Here is a 7739-nt window from a genome sequence, read left to right on the forward strand (position 1 = left end):
GGGACATGTAAGTGGGAGGACCCACCACCCCCGGCTTAAACTTTTTAATGAGGCAATTAATACATCCATAAAAGGGAGATATTATAATTTTTTTGCTCTACACTCTTTTTCCCTTTTGTCCAGTTTTTTTGTCCCACAAGGTTTTTCCGACTTAAGGTTTTTAATGATGTAGTATGATTCGATGCACATTCGTAATGAATACAACGAATATGCAAATCAGAGTGTCATGAAATACATGAATGAATATTCATTATATTCATTTTATCTAATGTACTTATTATGGTATATTTATACCATACATTTTAAGTACATCTCCTTATACAATGAACGTTCATCTCTCTATCCAATATATGTATCATTCGATACATTGATATTAATGATAAATACATTCTTGTTTTTCTATAAATATGAACTTAGTTTTTGTTGTAAACATAATAGTTACTAGAAATAAAATCTTCTCCTTTGACTTTTTTACTATCTTTGGTGTTTGCCTATTTTCTCTTCTCAATTTCTTTATTCTCTATTACATATTTGCAACACAATATTTTACAACAAAATTAATTAGGAAATATAAAATTCGGTTATACAAATATGGAATAACCAGATCTTTCCGTTTCTTACGTTGCCAATATCTTCTATTAAGACCGTTATGGTAACATATTAATGGACAAGTATCATATAATAAATGCGGTTAATAAATCGGGCAATAAATTAGAATTAATTGGGAGATATAAAATTGGGATCATATTGGAAATAATAAAATATAACAGCAGTTTAGTTTATACATGGGACGGAGGTTTCTTCTGATTATTGCAACTCAATGAATAAATAAATAATTGAGATGATGCACCGTGTGAAAACACTTTAACATTCGGCTGAACCCGATGATTACCTTGCCCTATATATACGAACAGACGCTCTCTTCTTAACTCAAACACTGTCCCATACCAAATAGGCGGGGGTACAGAGAGAGACAGCGAGAGAGAATGGCACCGCTCGATGACACGTTAAGTGGCCAAGTCCAAGTATGGAAGCTCATGTATGCGTACGTGGACTCAATGGCGCTGAACTGCGCGGTGGAGCTCCGGATACCTGACATCATCCACTCGCTGGGCGGGGGCCTGTCACCTTGGCTCAAATAGCCTCCCACATCCCCTCCCCATCTGTCAAAACCTGCGTCCTCGGCCGCATCATGACGCCCCTGGTCCGCAAGAACATCTTCTCCACGCACTACGACGGCAGAGAGACGCTCTACGGCCTCACCCCGTCGTCGAGATGGCTCTTACAAGGGGCTGGGCACCTCAACCTCGCGCCACTGATACTGCTGGCGGGCCATCAGTATATGGTGTCCCCGTGGCACAGCCTTAGTGACTACATCAAGGACGGGGGATCATTCCCGTTAAAGAGGGCTTATGGTTGCGAAATGTGGGACTTGGAGTCCCAGAACCCTGAATTCAGCCGCACGTTCCGTGATGCGATGGCGTGCTCGAACAAGCTCATGATGAAAGCTATCGTGGATGCGTACAAGGATGGGTTCGAGCGCGTGGGATCTCTGGTGGACGTTGGAGGCGGGACGGGCAGTGCCGTAGCCGAGATAGTGAGGGCGTACCCGCACATCAAGGGGATTAACTTCGACCAGCCTCACATTGTTGCTGCCGCGCCAGCGCACGGCGGGGTCAGTCATGTCGGGGAGACATGTTTGAGGCCATTCCAAGTGCTGATGCTGTTTTCATGAAGGTAAGTATACTTGGCGCTTATTCTATGGACTCACATGAATTGAGTGCACTCAGTACTTGCTCCTCTGCTTAGCGATTCATTTGCTAATGTTTGTCATAAAATTTTAAATAAAAAAAAATTAGTAAACGATAAGTATTTTCATAAGTACTGAAAAGCTTCAACTGAATTTTAAAAAGCTAGTTTATACTAACAATAAATGGGAAACCCCGGGCATCAATTCCTCATGATCTCTATCCCTGCACCTCCTTCGGAAGAATGTCACTCTTGGATATGATTGTTCAACTTCTAATGCACAAACTGCAAATGACAATCGACGCATTGAACATTCATGATTTAATAAGTCATGATTGATTCACAACTAAAATTTTCATCTTCCTCCTTTGTACAGTGGATCCTGCATGATTGGAATGATGAAGATTCTGTAAGGATTTTGAAGAACTGCAGGAGAGCTGTAGCGGAAAAGAATGGCAAGGTGATCCTGGCGGAAGTTGTGTTGCGACCAGAGGGCGATGGCCTCTTCGATGACACGGGGATAGCTTCCGATCTGACCATGATCACTCAAACCGGAGGTAAAGAGAGGACCGAACCAGAGTGGAAGAAGCTTTTGGAGGAAGGAGGCTTCCCCGCTGCAATATCTTCCAAACCCCTTCCTTGTTGTCCATCATTGAAGCCTTCCCAGCTTGATTGTGGTTTATTCAGAGATTGACTACTTGTCGGCTACTTATTATGTATTTATGTTTTTCTACTAGACCCTCTTGTCGAATTGGTTTAGTGATTAAGCGTTTGATTTGGATAAAAAAATTTTATGTCCAAATCAGAGCGTCTTCCAATTATATTAGCCTAGGGGGTTACACTCCATACATGTGGATGAGGCAACTTATTTGTATTTGTGCGGTTAATAAAGCCAAAAAGTTTTATTATCCCATGTTATATAAAAAATCATGAAAGTTATGGGGAATTGCTTAATTATATTCCAATTGTTTCTAACAATATTAATAACACGGAATAACAAATATGAAATAATGATTTCTTTAGGCTTTATAAATATTATTTTGGGTCACGTGCATAATATAACATTTAAGAGACTTAAATAACCACTCCCGTTGATATATGAATATGATAACAATTATTGCAACAACAATACTAATAAGACCATATATTCATACTCCTTTTTTTTTTAATATCCAACAGGACGGGGAAATTTCGCACCACCTCCCGCTCATCTTCCTTGCCTCGTGCTCATGACCCTGAGCTCTTTTGTCCTCATCTACATGTCCCCCTTCCTCTCTATTGGCTTTCCTCCTCATCACGAAGCAAGGCACAAGACCTCTCATCAATGGAGCGTTACGCTTGGCCTAAGAACCTCTCCTCCAGCCGAAAGCATGCAATCCAGGATCTCCTCCCTGCCCAGAATCCCATGAAGAAGTTTACAGATCTCTTGGACGCTCACTCTCAAACTGGCAACAACACAGGGCAGCCCCTATTTGCGGAACATCTGGTCGTCAGCTTCCTCGGGTCGCTCAGCAACGCCCAATCCCTATCAAACAGCGCCGAGTCCGACGAGGTCTTGCAGGCCCTCCCGAGACCAACGCCTGTGTCAAATCTGAGGTCTCCGAGGGAAGTGAGAGCATCAACACCCCGCTCCCTAGGTAATCAAGGGCCAAAATTCGTGTTCTTTTACTTCTCACTTTCATTGAAATGTAATTTATCTATTTAAGTGGCGTTCCACGTAATTCAAAAATTAAGTAAAGTTTCTTTTTGGCAGAACAATTGCATATAAGGTGTGCATCGCATGAAGATCTCTTAAAATTTAGTAAAAAGAGAAGACATGAGAAGATAGTTTCACTGTTTATATGATTTTGGGACATGACAGATCATGTTTGGATTATAACAAACTTGTCTAACTTACGAAGGATAGAATTTTTTATTTTTTTTGGGGTTATTTCATTTATCTTGTTTTTGGGCAGAAGGATGAAAGAGATTTTACATGAAGCTAAATTATAATATGGGTCCAAGTAATTCTAACATGAAACGTAATATTACTCATTTTTGCACAGAAAGACTTCAGACACACGGACAAGACTAGATCAGAATTTGATCGCCAGTGGCAACAATGGAGGACATATCATTGCACTTTTCTTCATGCACGCTGACTCCCAAGCTTTCTTGAAGAAGTCCAACCTGAGCGCTATGTTCCTTCACACTTCAGCCGAATAAAACAAAAGACAGAGAGCTTCTATTTGCATTAAATGGAGGCAGCAATTTTGGACTTTCCCTCTTGCGGCTGCACGCTTCCTTCTGACCACAATCTTCATTCTTGAACGAGACACGTGCATAGTAATCAATGCACGGATAACAAAAGTCAAAAGACGTTCGCCAAAATTACTCAATTTAACTTGCACAGTATTTATTTGATGTTTTTAAATTCGAGAAATATTTTAATAATTATTAATTATTTTCATCTACTTTCCATCTTAGTTAACAAGTCTATTTGGTATCGTTTCATCACCTTAGGGCGCGCATCACAAAATTTCTTAAATAAAAATCAATTTCGACTATAAATTAATTTCTCAATTTATAATTCCATTGATGAGTTTTTGAGTTAAGAAACGTGTTTGATAATTCAAAATTTATATTTCTGAAATAAAAATTCATTTGATAACAGAATAAAATTTATATTTCTAAGAGTGGCAACCATCGACTTCCGGTGGCCGGAGTTCGACGTCCGGTGATCGGCGTTCAGCATACAAAGTGACCGGTGGTGGCGACCAAAGTCCGGTGACCAGCGGCGGGCGACCAAAGTCCAGTGACCAGCGCTGGGCGCCGAAGTTCGAAGTCCATCACCGTAGTTCGACGACTAGCAACCGGCGTCCAACGTTCGGAGTTCAACATTCGATGTTCGACATCCGGAGTATGGCGGCGGGTGGCCAGTGGCCAGAGTCTAGCGACGGGTGGTAGGCGGCGGACATCCGACGGTCGATGGCGAACATCTGGTAGTTGGTGGTGAGCCTTTGGCATCCAATGATTGGTGATGAGCGGCCTATGACTAGTGGGCGTCCGGCATCCGACGGGCGGCAAGTGGGTGACGGACGGTAACGAGAGTAAATGATAAGGAAAATTTTGATTTCTCATAATTGTTCCAAAAATAAAAAGGCTAAAAATTTTAACTTTTGATTTATGCTTCAAATCTATTTCTGGAATAGAAATCTGTTCCAGAAATAGAAAAATAAAATTGCATTACCAAACGAATTTATATTCCAAACCTGTTCCAAGGAACAGAAAAATAAAGAAATAGATAAACATAAATGTTGTCAGGCGTGCTTTTAATCTGCAAGTCATTTTCATTTTGGAGTCCCCACTAATTAATTTGTGGCAAATCGATTAAAAATCCAAATAAATTATTGGGAATTTTTTTTTATTCCTATGCAATCAGAGAAATTTGAATCGGGGACTTTATTATACCAGTTAATATCCTTTTGATACCTAATCTTATTTAAATATTAGGTAAAACATTTATGTAGCATTTTATACCAATCACAAGTCTTAAAATTCAATTCCTAACTAGATTAAGGAAATAGCAATCCATGCATTATAAGGGCTTAATTGGAATAAAGGAAATGTACGAACAACAATTTGACATGTATCTCCAAGGACCTTTACACGATTTCCTTCTTTGACTTCTTCTTCTTCTTCTTCTTCTTCTTCTTCTTCATGGAGGTTGGTTTGATTCCTAATTCCAATTAAGTGAAATTGGTGAGTGTACTCGGTCCGATTCCATGGATTCTAGACGTGGAACCATCCACCCACTCACCTAGGATATATATTTTTGACAAGAAATTCTATCTCAATTACTTATTTATTTTATAGTTTTTCTACCACACACACACACACACACACACACACACACACACACACATTATCAATTAATTTTGTCTCTTGGATGTGTAATAAGATTAACCCCCTACTTCTTCTTTTTTTCATTCTAATAATCTATCTACTTGTTTTCTTAACTAAAAAAAGATAAACAAACGTAAAAGGAATGAGATAATCGATTAAAGATGTCTATAAGAGCTAATGGCTCATTTTAAGAGTACAATTGGATCTCTCCTTAGCCATTCCCATGATTAAATTAGATTGATGTTGAAAAAAGAGAGAATCAAGCGATCAATGTTTGAACTTCTATAGAGCATAGAACTTTTAATATGGAGTCTAATTCTCCACATGTTTCCGATGTTGAGAAACTTTAAGAAGATCACATCACAACCTTCAAAAAAATTAAGTTTTTACTCAACGTGTATTGTCTAATTCATTTTGCCTTATAATTTTCAATCATTAATTAAAATCAATGGCTGGGGAATCAGACCGATATGGCGATCCGATTCTCGAGTGGATCCATGAAACTAACAGGTGGATCTTGATTCTAATTTTTCGCAACCAATCATTAATAAGCTGTTCCAACTTCAAAGGTGGAACGCGCCATGAGACTATGCTCACTCTTACTATTTTTTAAATATTTTTCTGATTTTTTATTAAAAAATATTTTTAATTGATGTAATCCGAAAATAGGGACTGGTTGGGGCGAACTGGGTCCAACGGTAGGCCTAGTCCGCCTGGCCTAAAATGAGACCCAGCAAAAAGACTAAGCTAAATTTAAACAAGCCCACATGTTAATAAGAAAATTTGTTCGGCCCAAGGACCTACCCCTAAAAACCTAGCAGACCTCTCGCTCAACCCCGTGGACCCGACTCCGACCCGACTTGCGTGCCTGCTCCTTCATTCACCTCGTCGCCGACCTCGCCACGACGGGGATGGCTACAGTGAACGACGTCGTTCGTCTCAGGCTGGCTACGCCCCTTTCCAGCGACGCCTCGGCCAGCCAAGGTTGAGGGTTAAGCCTCCGCCTGGCCGGTGTGCTGCCGCTAGCCAAGACCCAGCTCGGCTTCCCCACACTCGGCCGAGATCTCTCCTGGTCTCGACCCTTCGTGCAATGCCCAAACGATGAGTAGACGATCGCTCAAAGTTCAAGAACAGAGATTCTCAACACAAACTTTTAAGCGCCAAAAACTTGTTCGTAAAATTCTAAACATAAGTGAACATATCGAACAAGTAATATAATGATAATAAATAATATCATCCCACAGATCGGTGATAAATAAACTAATTAAATACTAAAATAGATTAATTCTAAAATTTATCTAATGGATTAAAATATAATTGAGAATAATTAGAAACAAAATTTAGAGACTAAATGCAGTAAATCAATTAGATAAATATGTTGGAGCATCCGATTTCACCATAACCACTAGATATGAATTTCATATTGTTGTGGGTACAGTAACGATATCAAACATGTGATAGCGGAATTTTCTAATCTATTTACTATCCTATCTCTAGGTATAACAAACCTACTCAGCTTAGTAATCCACTATATCTCTATGTGAATTAAAATAAACATGAGTGCATTAAAAACTATGAATATTCCCGGTTTACAATGAGTCTTTTGGATCACCTTATCACCGAAAGCAACACAAATAACACATGATATCTCTATCCACGTTTAATTCATGGTCATATATTATAATGAGCAATTGCATATTACCACTTCTCAGTCTCAAACATGCACATCAAATCATTCAAGTGATGGCCAGTCACTCAAAAGCATTAAGCACAATAATATATAACTCACATGAATGAAATCAATTGTAAAACATAAAAATCATGAAATTCGCATCATCATGGTTAGGCTACATCGCAGCCCTAACAAAAGAAAATTAGAACATAGTAGAATAAGAAATAAAAATATAAATCAAACCTAGTATCTTGAATCAAAGAATAAGAATTATGTCATCACTTTTGTTTTCCTTTCAAAATACTTGAAAAACTCTCAAAAGAATGAAAAATGATCTAATTTAGGCATATATCGAACACTAAATATACACAAAGAGAATGGTGAGAAACGGGGACAATCGAGTCCAAGCTTGAGTCGGGGTTCACGGCAGACT

General features: G+C 39.1%; 1 pseudogene; it reads left to right on the top strand.

The window, feature by feature from the left end:
* The first annotated feature begins 986 nt into the window (after window positions 1-986).
* Window positions 987-2421, top strand: LOC120295675 (annotated as a pseudogene).
* The last annotated feature ends 5318 nt before the right edge of the window (window positions 2422-7739 follow it).

The sequence above is a fragment of the Eucalyptus grandis genome, chromosome 1 (genome assembly GCF_016545825.1).
Source record: "Eucalyptus grandis isolate ANBG69807.140 chromosome 1, ASM1654582v1, whole genome shotgun sequence".
In the NCBI taxonomy this organism is placed as follows: domain Eukaryota; kingdom Viridiplantae; phylum Streptophyta; class Magnoliopsida; order Myrtales; family Myrtaceae; genus Eucalyptus; species Eucalyptus grandis.